Source organism: Halichoerus grypus, chromosome X, assembly GCF_964656455.1.
Source record: "Halichoerus grypus chromosome X, mHalGry1.hap1.1, whole genome shotgun sequence".
Lineage (NCBI taxonomy): Eukaryota > Metazoa > Chordata > Mammalia > Carnivora > Phocidae > Halichoerus > Halichoerus grypus.
In genome coordinates, this window is record NC_135727.1 from 45952925 (window position 1) to 45966599 (window position 13675).

The window sequence follows — 13675 nt, forward strand, 5'->3', positions numbered from 1 at the left end:
GATTTTTTTTCTAACCTACAATGGAATGAAACTAGGAATCAATAACAAAAGGAAAATTATACAAATACATGCAAGTTAAACAACACACTGTTGAACAACCATTGGAACCACTGGGTCGAATAAGAAACCAAAAGAAAAATGAGAAAATATTTTGAGACAAGTGCAAACTAAAACACAACATACCAAAAGTTATGGGATGCAGCAACAATAAAGAAACAAATATATATGATACAAAGAGGAAAGTTTATGGTGATAAATGTTTACATTAATAAAAGGAAGGCTCTCAAACTAACAATACACTTCAAGAAACTAGAAAAAGAACAAATTAATTCCAAAGTTAGTTGGAAGGAAATAAAAAATTAGAGCAGAAAAAGGAAATAAATTATAGGATATTAGGAGAAATTGACAAAAATAAAGTTGGATTTTTGAAAATACAAAGAAAATCAATAAACTCTTACTTAGACTAAGAAAAAAGATAATACTCAAGTACAATAATAAATAGGAGACATGAAAACTAATGCCATGGAAATAAAAAAGATCATAAGGGACTATTTTGAATAATTATATACCAACAAATTAGACAACCTAGGATAAACAGATAAATTACTAGAAACATACAAGTACCAAGACTGAATCAAGAAGAAATAGAAAGTATCAAGAGAACAATAATAAAGAGACTGAATCAGTAATCAAAGAACTTCCATTATATGAAAACAATGAAGCATGGATCACTACATCAAAAACTAGATGTATTGTGTATGGTGACTAACATAACATAATAAAATAAAATTTAAAAAAAATGCCTAGGATAAGATGGCTTCAGAGGTGAATTCTACCAAACATTTAAAGAAGAATTAACATAAATTCTTACAAAATATAGGAAGAGGGAATACTTCCCCACTTATTTTGTGAGGCCAGAATCACCATGATACCAAAACCACACAAAGATATCATAAGAGATGAAAACTACAGGATGGTATTCCTGGTGAACAGATGCAAAAATTCTCAACAAAATATTAGCAAACTTAATTCAACAGCACATTAAATGGATCAGACACCTTAACCAAATGGGATTTATCTCAAAGATGCAAGAATGTTTAGTATATTCACAAATTAATTAACATGATATACTAAATTAAGAGAATGAAGGAAAAAAATCACATGATCATCTCAACAGAGGCAGAAAAAGCATTTGATAAAATTCAACATCTTTTCATGATAGAAAAAAATTAGTTGTAGAAGCAGCTTACTTCATCACAATAAAGGGCATATAGAACAACCCCACAGCTGATATCACACCTAATGGCAAAACACTGAAAGTTTTTCCTCTAAAATCAGAAACAAGATAAGAGTGTCCACTCTCACTACTCCTATTCAACATAGTATTGGATGTCCTAGCCAGAGCAATTAGGCAAGAAAAAGAAACAAGTTATTCAATTTGGAAAGGAAGACATAAAATTGTCTTTGCAGATAACACGCTCTTATATGTAGAAAACCCTATAGCCTCAAAAAATAAAAACCCTTTAAAACTAACAAACAAATCCAGCAATGTTGCAGGATGCAAAATCAATATACATTTCTCATAAAATCAGTTACATTTCTCTACACTAAAAGTGAACTATATGAGAAGGAAATTACATTTACAATAGCATCAAAAAATAAAATATTTAGGAATAAACTTGCCCAAGGAGGTGAAATACTTGTACATGGAAAACTATAAAATACTTAACACAGACACAAATAAGTGGAAAGACATTCCATGTTCATGGACTGGGGGAATTAATATTGTTAAAATGTCCATAATATACAAAGAAATCTACAGATTCAATGCAATTTCCATTAAGAAAAACAATGGCATTATCTTATAAAAAATAGAATAATCTTAAAATTCATATGGAATCACAAAGGACTCCAAACAACCAAAGCAATTTTCTTTATTTTTTCTTTGTTTCAAGTTTTTATTTAAATTCTCGTTAGTTAACACAGAGTGTAATATTAGTTTCAGGAGTAGAATTTAGTGATTCATCACTTACATATAACACCCAGTGATCATCACAACAAAGCAATTTTGAACAAGCAGGAAATAGATAGAGGCATGATTCTTCTTGACTTCAAAATATATTACAAAGCAACAGTAATCAAAACAGAATGATGCCGGCATAAATACAGACCTATAGACCAATGGAACGGAAAAGACAGCCCAGAATAAACACAAACATATATGGTCAACTGATCTTCCACATGGGTACCACTGTATTTACACAGTGGGGAAAGGATAGTCTCTTCAATAAGTGGTTCTGGGAAAGCTGGATATCCACATGCAAAAAAATAAAATTGGACATTTATCTCACACCATACATTAAAATCAATGAAAAATGTGTTAAAGACTTAAACATGAGACCTAAAATTAAAATCCCTAGAAGATGGGGGTGGGAGGATGGGTTAGCCCGGTGATGGGTATTGAGGAGGGCACGTTCTGCACGGAGCACTGGGTGTTAGCACAAACAATGAATCATGGAACACTATATCTAAAACTAATGATGTAATGTATGGGGATTAACATAACAATAAAAAAAAAGAAAAAAAAAATCCCTAGAAGAAAACAGAAGAAATCTTCTTGACATTGGCCTTGGCAATGATTTCTTGGAAATGAAACCAAGAGCATAGGCACCAAAAGCAAAAATACATAAGCAGGAGGGAAACAAAAACAAGTGGGATTACGTCAAACCAAAAAGCTATTGCACAGCAAAGAAAGAAAAATCAGCAAAATGTAAAAGCAACCTATTGAATGGAAGAAAATATTTATAAATGATACATCTGATACTGGGTTAATAGCCAAAATAAGGAACTCCTACAACACAAGAGTAAAAAAAAAAAAAACCAAAAAAACCAAAAAAACCCCCAAATAATCCAATTAAAAATTGAGCTAAGGACTTGAAAAAACATTTCTCCAAGGAGACATAGAAATGACCAACAGGTACATGAAAGGTGCTCTACATCACTAATCATAGAGGAAATGCAAATCAAAATTGCAAAGAGATATTACCTCACACCTGCTAGGATGGCTATTATTAAAAACAAAACAAAAGATAAATGTTGGCAAGGATGTGGAGAAAAGGGAGCCATTGGATACTGCTGATGGGAATGTAAATTGGTGCAGCCAGTAGGGGAAAGTGTGGAGGTTTCTCAAAAAATTAAAAATAGATCTGGTACATGATCCCACTCCTGGGTACATGTCCAAAGGAATTGAAATCAGGATCCCAAAGAAATATCTGCACTACCATTATCACTGCAGTTTTATTCACAGTAGCCAAGTCATGGAAGCAGTCTAGATGTGCTAGTGAATGAATGTATAAAGAAAACGTATATACATACAATAGAATATTATTTGGCTCTTAAAAAAAGAAATCCTGCTGTTTGCAACAGGATGAACCTGGAACTAAGTGAAATTAGCCAGATACAGAAGGATAAATACTACATGATGCCACTTATATGAGGAATCTAAAACAGTCAAACTCACAGAAGCAGTGAGTGGAACAGTGGCTTCCAGAGGCTAAGGGGAGGAGGAAATGGAGAGGTAATAGTCACAGGGTACAAAGTTTCAGTTATACAAGATGAATAAACTCTAGAGATCTACTGAACAGCATAGTTCCTATAGTGAACAATACGATATTATATATTTAAATTTTGCTAAGAGGGTAGATATTACTTTAAGTATTCTTATCACACACAATAATAATAAATAAAGAGGACTGGAAGAAACTTTTGGAGATGATGGGCATATTTATGGCATAGATAGTGGTGATGCTTTCATAGCTGTATAAATATCTCCAAACTTGTCAAGTTGTGGCTATTCAGCATGTACAACTTCTTATATGTCAATTATTCCTTAAAAATAAAATCAACCAATGCAATGAATCACATTAAGAGAATGAAGGAAAAATATCACATGATCTTATGAATTAATAGAAAAAAATAATTTGACAAAACCCCAATACACTACCATGATAAATATATTCAACCACCTAGGAATTGAAGAGAACTTCCTCAACAAGATAAGGGCATTTTTGAACAATCCACAGCTAACATCATACTTAAGGATAAAAAATGAGAGCTTTGGGGGCACCTGGGTGGCTCAGTTGTTAAGCATCTGCCTTCGGCTCAGGTCATGATCCCAGGGTCCTGGGATCGAGCCCCGCATCGGGCTCCCTGCTTGGCGGAGAGCCTGCTTCTCCCTCTCCCACTCTCCCTGCTTGTGTTCCCTCTCTTGCTGTCTCTCTCTCTGTGAAATAAATAAAATCTTTAAAAAAAAAAAAAAATGAGAGCTTTGCCCCTAAGATCAAAAACAAAAGAAAGATGTCCACTTTCACCACTTAAATTAAATATTGTATTGGAACTTCTATCCAGAGCAATTAAGCAAGAAAAAGGAATAAAAGGCATACGAATTGGAAAGGAAGAAGCAAAATATCTCCATTTGCTGATGAATGATTCTACACATAAAAAAGTCCAAAGAACCTACAAGAAAGCTACTAGAGGCAATAAACCAGTTCAGCCAAGTTAGGGGGCATACGATTAACACAAAAAGAACAGTCATGTTTCTACACACCTACAATGAAGAAACTGAAAAAAAAAATTGAGTATTTTAATTTATACTGTTTTATAATGTATTTTCATTTAGTTGTTATAGCAACTAAAACAATAAAACCTTTAGAAATTAATTTAAGAAAGGAGATGCAAGATTTGTATTCTGAAAACTATACAAATATTGTAGAAAAAAAGTAAAGGAGACCTAAACAAATGCAAGCCTTCCCATGTTTATGATTAGAAGACTTACTAATGTTAAAATGGCAATACTCCCCTATTGATCTACAGATTGAATGCCATCTCTAAGAAAATCCCAATGGCCTTTTTTAAAAGATATGGAAAAGCTGAGCCTCAAAATCCTATGCAATGTCAAGGGTCCCCAAACAGCTAAAACAATCCTGAAAAAGAACAAAGTTGGAAGGCTTACACTTCCCAATTTCAAAACCTACAATAAAGCCACAGAATTAAAACAGTATGGAACTAGCATAAGAATAGACATATAGACCAGTGGAATATAACTGAGTATCCAGAAAGAAACCTACAGATCTATGGCCACTTCATTTTTATGAATAGTGCCAAGAACATTCAATGGGGGAAGAACATTCTATTCAAAAAGTGATGGTAGAACAACTGAATATTCATATGGAAAATGATGAATTTGGACCCTTACATCATATGATACACAAAAATTAACTCAAAATGAATCTGTGGGGCACCTGGCTGGCATAGTTGGTTAAGCATCTGACTCTTGGTTTCAGCTCAGGTCGAGATCTCAGGGTTGTAGGATCAAGCCCCGTGTGAGCTCTGTGCTCAGCATGGAGTCTGCTTGAGAGTCTCTCTCCCTCTGCCCCTCCCACTCATGCCCTGTCTATCTCTCAAATAAATAAATCTTAAAATGGATCTGTGACCCAAATATGAGAGGTAAAATGATAAAACTATTGCAAGAAATCATAAGGATAAATTTTCATGACCTTGGATTTGTCAATGGTTTCTTAGATATAATATGAAAAGCACAAGCTTCAAAAGAAAAACAAATAAATTGGAATTCATCAAAACTGAAAACTTCTGTGCATCAAAAGACATTATTAAGAAAATGAAATGAAATGACAACTCATAGTTGGGAGAAAATATTTGTAAGTCATGTATTTGATAAAGGTCCAATATCCAGAATAAGTAAAGTCTAAAGCTCAAAAACCAATTAACCCAATTAAAATTGGGCAAAATGTTTAAATATAGATTTTTCAAATAAATATAAAAATGGCCAACAAGCATATTAAAAGATGATCAACACCAGTAGTCACTAGGGAAATGCAAGTGAAAACCACAGTGAGGTATCCCTTCACACAAACTAGAATGCCTATACTAATAATTTAAAAAAACAATGGAATTTAATGAGTATTGATGAGACTGTGGAGAAATTGGAACTTCTATACATTGCTGCTGTGAATGTAAAATGGTACAGTAACTGTGGAAACCAGTCTGGCCATTTCTTAGTAAGTTAAGCACAGAATTACCATATGACCTCAATATATCTGAGGTATTAAAATTTGATGGGAGGGGTGGGCAATTGGGAAAAGGTGTTGCCTAAAAAGCCTCCTTATAAGGCTGATAAATACCAGGTATTATAATTTCAAAATGTCTTTTCAATTGGACCAGTGAATGGTGAGTATTGATATCTCACAATTTCATGTATTTACTGGCCATTATTATATTTTTGAATGAGTGATACGGCCTTTAAAATCCCTTATAAAATTTTTGGAGGTAGTAGCGTTTACTGATTTACAAGAGCTTTTATATACTACATTAGATGTATTAAGAAACTGAAAAAGAAATTAAGATAGTATTTTAATTTATACTGTTTTATAATGTATTTTCATTTAGTTGTTATAGCAACTAAAACAATAAAACCTTTAGAAATTAATTTAAGAAAGGAGATGCAAGATTAGTATTCTGAAAACTATACAAATATTGTAGAAAAAAAGTAAAGGAGACCTAAACAAATGCAAGCCTTCCCATGTTTATGATTAGAAGACTTACTAATGTTAAAATGGCAATACTCCCCTATTGATCTACAGATTCAATGCCATCTCTAAGAAAATCCCAATGGCCTTTTAAAAAGATATACAAATTTGTATATTTTGCATATGGATGCCAGTTATTCCAGCACCATTTATTGAGGAGACTAACGTCTCCATTTTATTGCCTTTACTCCTTTGTCAAAGATCAGTTCACTATTTTTTTAGAGAGGGAGTGGGGAGGGGCAGAGAGAGAATCCCAAGCAGACTCCATGCCCAGTGTGGAGCCTGATGTGGGGCTCGCTCTCACAACCCTGAGATCATGACCTGAATTGAAATCAAGAGTCAGATACCCAATGTATTAAGCCACCCAGGTGCCCCAAAGATCAGTTCACTATTTTTATGTGGGTCTATTTCTAAGCTCTCTATTCTGTTCCATTGATCTATTTGTCATTCTTTCACCACTATCACACTGTCTGCATTACTGTAGCTTTATAGTAAGTCTTAAGGCTAAATGGTGAAAATCCTCCAATACTGTTCTCTTTCAATATGGTGTTGGATATTCTGTGTCTTTTCCCTTTCCATATAAACTCTAGAATCAGTGTGTCAATATCTACAACTTACCTTGTTGGGATTTTGATTGGGATTGCTTTGAATCTACAGATAAAATTGGGAAGAACTGACATTTTGATAATACTGAGTCTTCCTATCCATGAACATGGAACACCTCTCCATTTATTTAGCTCTTTTTTGAATTCTTTCATCAGAGTTTTATAATTTTCCTCATATGGACCTTATACATATTTTCTTAGATTTTACACAAGTATTTCATTTTGGGGGGCAAGTGTAAATAGTATTGTGTTTTTAATTTCAAATTCCACTTGTTCATCATTGGTATACAAGAAAGCAATGGGCTTTTTATATTAACTTTGTATTCTGCAACTTTGCTATCATCACTTAGTTCCGAGGTTTTGTGTGTGTGTGTGTGTGTGTGTGTGTGTCAACTTTTTCAGATTTTCTACACAGGCAATGATGTCACCTATGAACAAAGACAGTTTTATTATTGCTTTTTGTTCTAACTCCTTATCCCATTTATTTCCTTACCTTGTATTACTGCATTAACATGGACTTCCAATACAATGCTGAAAAGTAATAATGAGGGGAGACATCTTTGCCTTGTTCCTGATCTTTGTAGGAAAGGTTCTGGTTTCTCACCACTATGTATGATGCTAGCTGTAGGCTTTTTGTAGATTTCTTTATCAAGCTGAGAAGTTCCTCTCTTCTTAGTTTGAAAGTTTTTATAAAAAATGGGTATATTTTTTTTTTTACCAAATGCTTTTTCTCTATCTATTGGTATGATCATGTGGTGCTTCCTTTTTAGCCTATTGATGTGATGGACTACACTAACTGATTTTTGAATACTGTACCAGCCCTTCATATCTGAGTAAAATCCCATTTGGTCATGGTATATAATTTTTTGTACACAGATCATGGTTTCCTTTTGTAATAAAGGGGAAAGGGTTTTTAAAAAAGTTAATCTGATTTTTCTAGGTGTATGCTTTGGATGGGAACCTGAGTTTATTTCCTTTAAATAGTTAATCCATTGTCACAATATGTTTAGGATATTTTATTCCATTCTCTCATTCAAAATGTTACATATATGGTCAATCTTCAACAAAGGAGGAAAGAATAGCCAATGGAAAAAAGTCTCTTCAACAAATGGTGTTGGGAAAACTGGACAGCAACATGCAAAAAAATTGAAACTGGACCACTTTCTTATAGCACACACAAAAATAAATTCAAAATGAATGACAGATCTAAATGTGAGACAGGAAACCATCAAAATTCTAGAGGAAAACACAGGCAGCAACCTCTTTGACATCAGGCATAGCAACTTCTTACTAGATATGTCTCCTAAGGCAAGGGAAACAAAAGCAAAAATAAACTATTGGGACTTCAACAAGAGAAAAAGCTGCTGCACAGAGAAGGAAACAACAAAACTAAAGACAATCTTCAGAATGGGAAAAGGTATTTGCAAATGACATATCTGATAAAGGGTTAGTATCCAAAATATATAAAGAATTTATAAATCTCAACACTCAAAAAACAAATAATTCAGTTAAAAAATGGGTAGAAGACACGAATAGACATTTTGCCAAAGAAGACATACAGATGGCTAACAGAAACATGAAAAGAGAGGCGCTTGGGTGGCTCAGTCATTAAATGTCTGCCTTCTGCTCAGGTCATGATACCAGGGTCCTGGGATCGAGCCCTGCATTGGGCTCCCTGCTCAGCAGGAAGCCTGTTTCTCCCTCTCCCACTCCCCCTGCTTGTGTTCCCTCTCTCACTGTCTCTCTCTCTGTCAAAAAATAAATCTTTAAAAAAAGATTTAATAGAATTAAAAAATTAACATGAAAAGATGCTCAACATCACTTATCATCAGGGAAATACAAATCCAAACTACAATTAGATATCACCTCACACCAGTCAGAATGGCTAAAATTAACAAAACAGGAAACAACAGGTGTTGGCAAGGATGCAGAGAAAGGGGAATGCTCTTACACTGTGGTGGGAATGTAAACTGGTGCAGTGACTCTATAAAACAGTATGGAGGTTCCTCAGAAAGTTAAAAATAGAGCTACCCTATGACCCAGCAATTGCACTACTAGGTATTTACCTAAAGAATACAAAATATACAGATTTGAAGGGGCACATGCACCCCAACATTTATAGCAACATTATGAACAATAGCCAAACTATGAAAAGAGCCCACATGTCCATCAACTGATGAATGGATAAAAAAAGATGTGGTGTATATATACAATGGAACGTTACTCAGCCAAAAAAAAGAATGAAATCTTGCCATTTACAATGACATGGAAGGAACTAGAGAGTATTAGGCTAAGTGAAATAAGTCAGTCAGTGAAAGCCAAATACCATATGATTTCACTCATATGTGGAATTTAAGAAACAAAACTGATGAACATAGCGGGAGGCAAACCAGGAAATAGACTCTTAACTATAGTGAACAAATCAAGGTTACTGGAGGGGAGGTGGGTGGGTGGGGTGGGTTAAATATGTGATGGGTATTAAGGAGGGCATTTGTGATGAGCACTGGGTGTTGTATGTAAGTGATGAATCACTAAATTCTATACCTGAAACTAATATTACACTGTATGTTAACTAATTGGAATTTAAATAAAAGATTGAATAAAAATTAAAAAGAAAAGAAAAGAAAATGTTACCTTTATTTGCTGTTTCTGCAATGAGCATGTATTTTCATGACTTATATATTTAAATTCTTTACTTTATTCCATATATTGGTAACAAGCTTTCTAACTGATAAATTAAGAATATCAGAGCCAGTGGACTTCTAAATGGAGTTACTTGCTTTCTTTCTTCTGAAGGAATCAGATTTTTGTCCAAATACCTCATAATGAAATATTCCATGGCAAAGCTCCTAATACAGTAAATATATGGGCTGTTTTTCCATAGGTGGTAAGTTATGTTACCAGTCTGCAAAGACAGCTTTAATCAAAATGGAAATGTGCTCATAGCTACTTTCATCAAGAAATTTTTGCTACAAAAATAATGTGTGCTTTCATATAGTCCATTCAAGTTTTGGCACAAATTCTTTTTTTTTTTTTTCCATTTCAGACTGGCACTTTGGGTAGCATCATTCAAGAATGATCATACAAGAATGACAGCAAGATGGAGGAACAGGTTGACCCCAGATTCAGTCCCCCCCATCACAGAAAGACTAACTAGCAACTATCCAGAGACAAGACACTTCTGGATATTCCAGAATTTGGGGGTGAGGCTGAGGTATTTTCATGGACTACAAAAACGGAAAAAGCACATTAAAAGGGTTAGAGGAGCAGTTTCACTTTCACTGCATTGCCTCTCCTCCAGGCCAGCAGAGTACCCTGAGAGGGTTCCCCTGGATGTATGGTTATTCCAGTGGGAAAAGGAGGGCTCAAGGTGGACGTCCAGCTTCCAAGCATTCTTGGATGATTTCCAGAATCATCCAAGTCTCAATTCAGTCTTACTTCATGGGGATCACTGAGGAAACCAGTGAGGGTAGACCACAGGGAATCTGCTAGAGAGGAAAAGGGGGTGAGGCTCATAGCAACCAGTGTGTGGATCATAGCAGACTGTTTTCATATTGGCAGTGGCTCCCATGCAGAGAGCCCAGCCATCTACAGAACCAAGCCAGTGGACCCAAGTGGCCAGGGAGCTCAGTTGGCAGTTCTACCTGGTTTGAGTCTTCAGCCAACAGGCTTTCCCATGGGGTCCATCTTATGACTTTGCCTGAAGAGGGTGGCAAGCCAGCAACCTTGTCCAACTGCTGATCACATCTTCCAGCCCTGCTTAACCAGGGAGCCTGGCTAAAGACCACAGGCAACTGTGGAGCCCATCCTATGGCACACTCAGGCAGGGAAATAAGTCCGCAGCCCTGCCCAAATGTGGAGCATAGCCTCCAGCCTCTCCTGAGCTGGGAGCCCAGACAGCAATTCCAGGCAACCTCAGAGCACAGTCTACAACCCCAACTATGCAGGAAGCCAAGCCAATATCCTTGTCTAATTGCAAATAAAACACATACAAATTAAACAAATAGCATAGCATAGCATATGGCCCCTCTTGACAAAAGAGCCCAAACTATGATGTCATACAACCATGGAATAGTTTATGACCTCACCCAGGCTGAAAGTCAAGGCTACTTCCCCGCTAAACTGTTAGGTGGAGCCTCCAGCTTTGCCCAATCAGAAAGTCTGGCCAGAGGTCCTGGGCAACTGTGGACCACATCCTTTGGCCCTGCTTGGGCAAGAAGCCAAGCAAGTAACTCTGCTCAACTGCAGAGAATAGCCTCTGCCTCCCCATTCTGATGAGGGAACCTCAATACAACCTTGGGCAGCCTCAGTGCTCAGCCTAAAGGCAGTACCTCAGCAGGTAGTACAACTAACAGCCCCACCTAACTGTGAAGCAGATCTTGCAGCTTCACCCAACCATGATGCTTGGGTAGCAACCCTGCTCAGTCATGATGTCCAGCCAACGGCACTGCCCAGTTGGTGAACACAGAGTGCTGCCTCACCCAGATAAGGAGACTAACCACCAATTCTTCCCAATCACAAAGTATAGACTGTGGCCCCACCTGACTAGGGAGAACACAAAGAAACCTCATCCAGCCTCAGAGCACAACCTACAGTCTCATTCAACTACAGAGTATAGCTGGTGACTACACCAGACTAGGGGTCCTGGCAGCTACCTAACCCAACAGCGGAGCATAGCCAGTAGCATGCCCAATTGGATAGACTATCCAATGGCTCTAGCCAACTACAAGGCAAAGCCTGCAGCTCTTCCTGATTGTAGAGCACAACCTGAAACCTGCTCTAATCATGAAGGCCAAAGCCCAGGCTCTGGGCCCACCTGACCATGGAACCTAGCTACCAGGCATGCCAAACCAGGGAGCCCTGACAGGATCCCTGTGTGAACATGGAGCCCAGTGAGCAGGCTCAACTGACCATGGAGCACAGCCACTGGCCACCATTCCACCAACTTCAGAGCATGGGAAATTAACCTGTCCAACTAGAGGACCTGATAGCAAGCCCTGTCTGCTCATGAAAACTACACATGATATAGTCAGAACCCCAAAATAGGCTGACTGACAAACATCTTCCCTGGCTAAATTGAATCTGTAAAGGCTAGAAGAGGAGAGTACTTCTTCAATTACACAGATACCAACATAAAGATAAAAGAATCATGAAGAATGAGGTAAAGATGACACCACCGAAGGAAACAAATCCTCCAATAACTGACCCCAAAGAAATGGAGATCTAAAAACTGACAGACAAATAATTCAGAATAATTCTCTTAAAGAAGTTCAGTGAACTAAAAGAGAACACAAATGGGCAACTAAACAAAATTGGAAAAACAATATACAAAAAAATTAAGAAATTCAGAGAAATAGAAACCATTAAAAAAATCAAACAAATCCTATAGCTGAAGAATACATAATGGCTGAATTGATACAGAGCTTCAACAATAGACTTGACAGATCAGAAGAATTAATGAACTCTAGGACTTGTCATTTGAAATTATCCAGTCAGAGGAGCAAAAATAAAGAATGAAAAAGAGTGAAGAAAGCATATAGGACTTAAGAAACACCTTAAAGTGAAACAATATACCTGGGATTATGGGAATCCCAGGAGGAGAAGAGAAAGGGACATAAAGTGTATGTAAAAAAATAATGGCTGAACACTTCCCAAACTTGGGGAGAGAAATGGACATCCAGACTCATGAGGCCCCAAATTACACAGGATGAACATGAAAAGGGGTACACCAAGACACATTATAATTAAATTGTCAAAAGTTAAAGACAAAGAATTTGAAAGCATGAAGAGAAAAGCAGCTCATTACATACATTAGACCATAAAGCTATCTGGATTTTGCCACAAAAACCTTGCAGGCCAAGAGAGAATACAAAGAGATATTCAAAATACTGGAGGAAAAAAAATTCAAACAAGATACAATACCCAGCAAATCTGTCCTTCAGTCTGAGGTTGGGTGAGGTTTCTTTGTGTTCTCCCTAGTCAGATGGGGCCACAGTCTATACTTCCACACTTCGGCTATTGCAAATAATGCAGGTATAAACACAGGAATGCAGGGCGCATGAGTGGCTCAATTGGTTAAGCATCTGACTCTTGGTTTCGGCTTAGGTCATGATTTCAGGGTCCTGAGACTGAGCCCCACGTCTGGCTCCACACTCAGTGCAGAGTCGGCTTGTCCCTCTCCCTCTGCTCCTCCCCCTGCTCTCTCTCTGGAATAAAATCTTGAAATAAAATAAAAATAGGGGTGCATGTATCACTTTGGGGTATATTCTGGGGTAATTACCCAATAGTACAATTACTAGATCAGAGGGAGGTTCTATTTTTAACTTTTTGAAGAACCTCCTTATGTTTTCCACAGTGTCTGCACCAGTGTGCATTCCCACCAACAGTGCAAGAGGGTTCCTTTTTCTCCACATCATCACCAATACCTGTTGTTTCTTGTGTTTTTAATTTTAGCCATTCTAACTG

At 36.7% G+C, this 13675-nt stretch overlaps 1 protein-coding gene across 11 annotated transcripts in view; it reads right to left on the reverse strand.

Moving 5' to 3' along the window:
- ARMCX5 (armadillo repeat containing X-linked 5) overlaps window positions 1-13675 on the reverse strand; it is a 105432-nt gene that overhangs the window by 36268 nt on the left and 55489 nt on the right. Inside the window, exon 5 of one of the 11 annotated variants that reach the window (XR_013444600.1) lies at window positions 13133-13428. The exons of the other annotated variants lie outside the window; for them this stretch is intronic. The gene's annotated coding sequence lies outside the window, so the exon portion shown is untranslated. The remainder of the gene's footprint in view (window positions 1-13132; window positions 13429-13675) is intronic. 11 annotated transcript variants of the gene reach the window in all.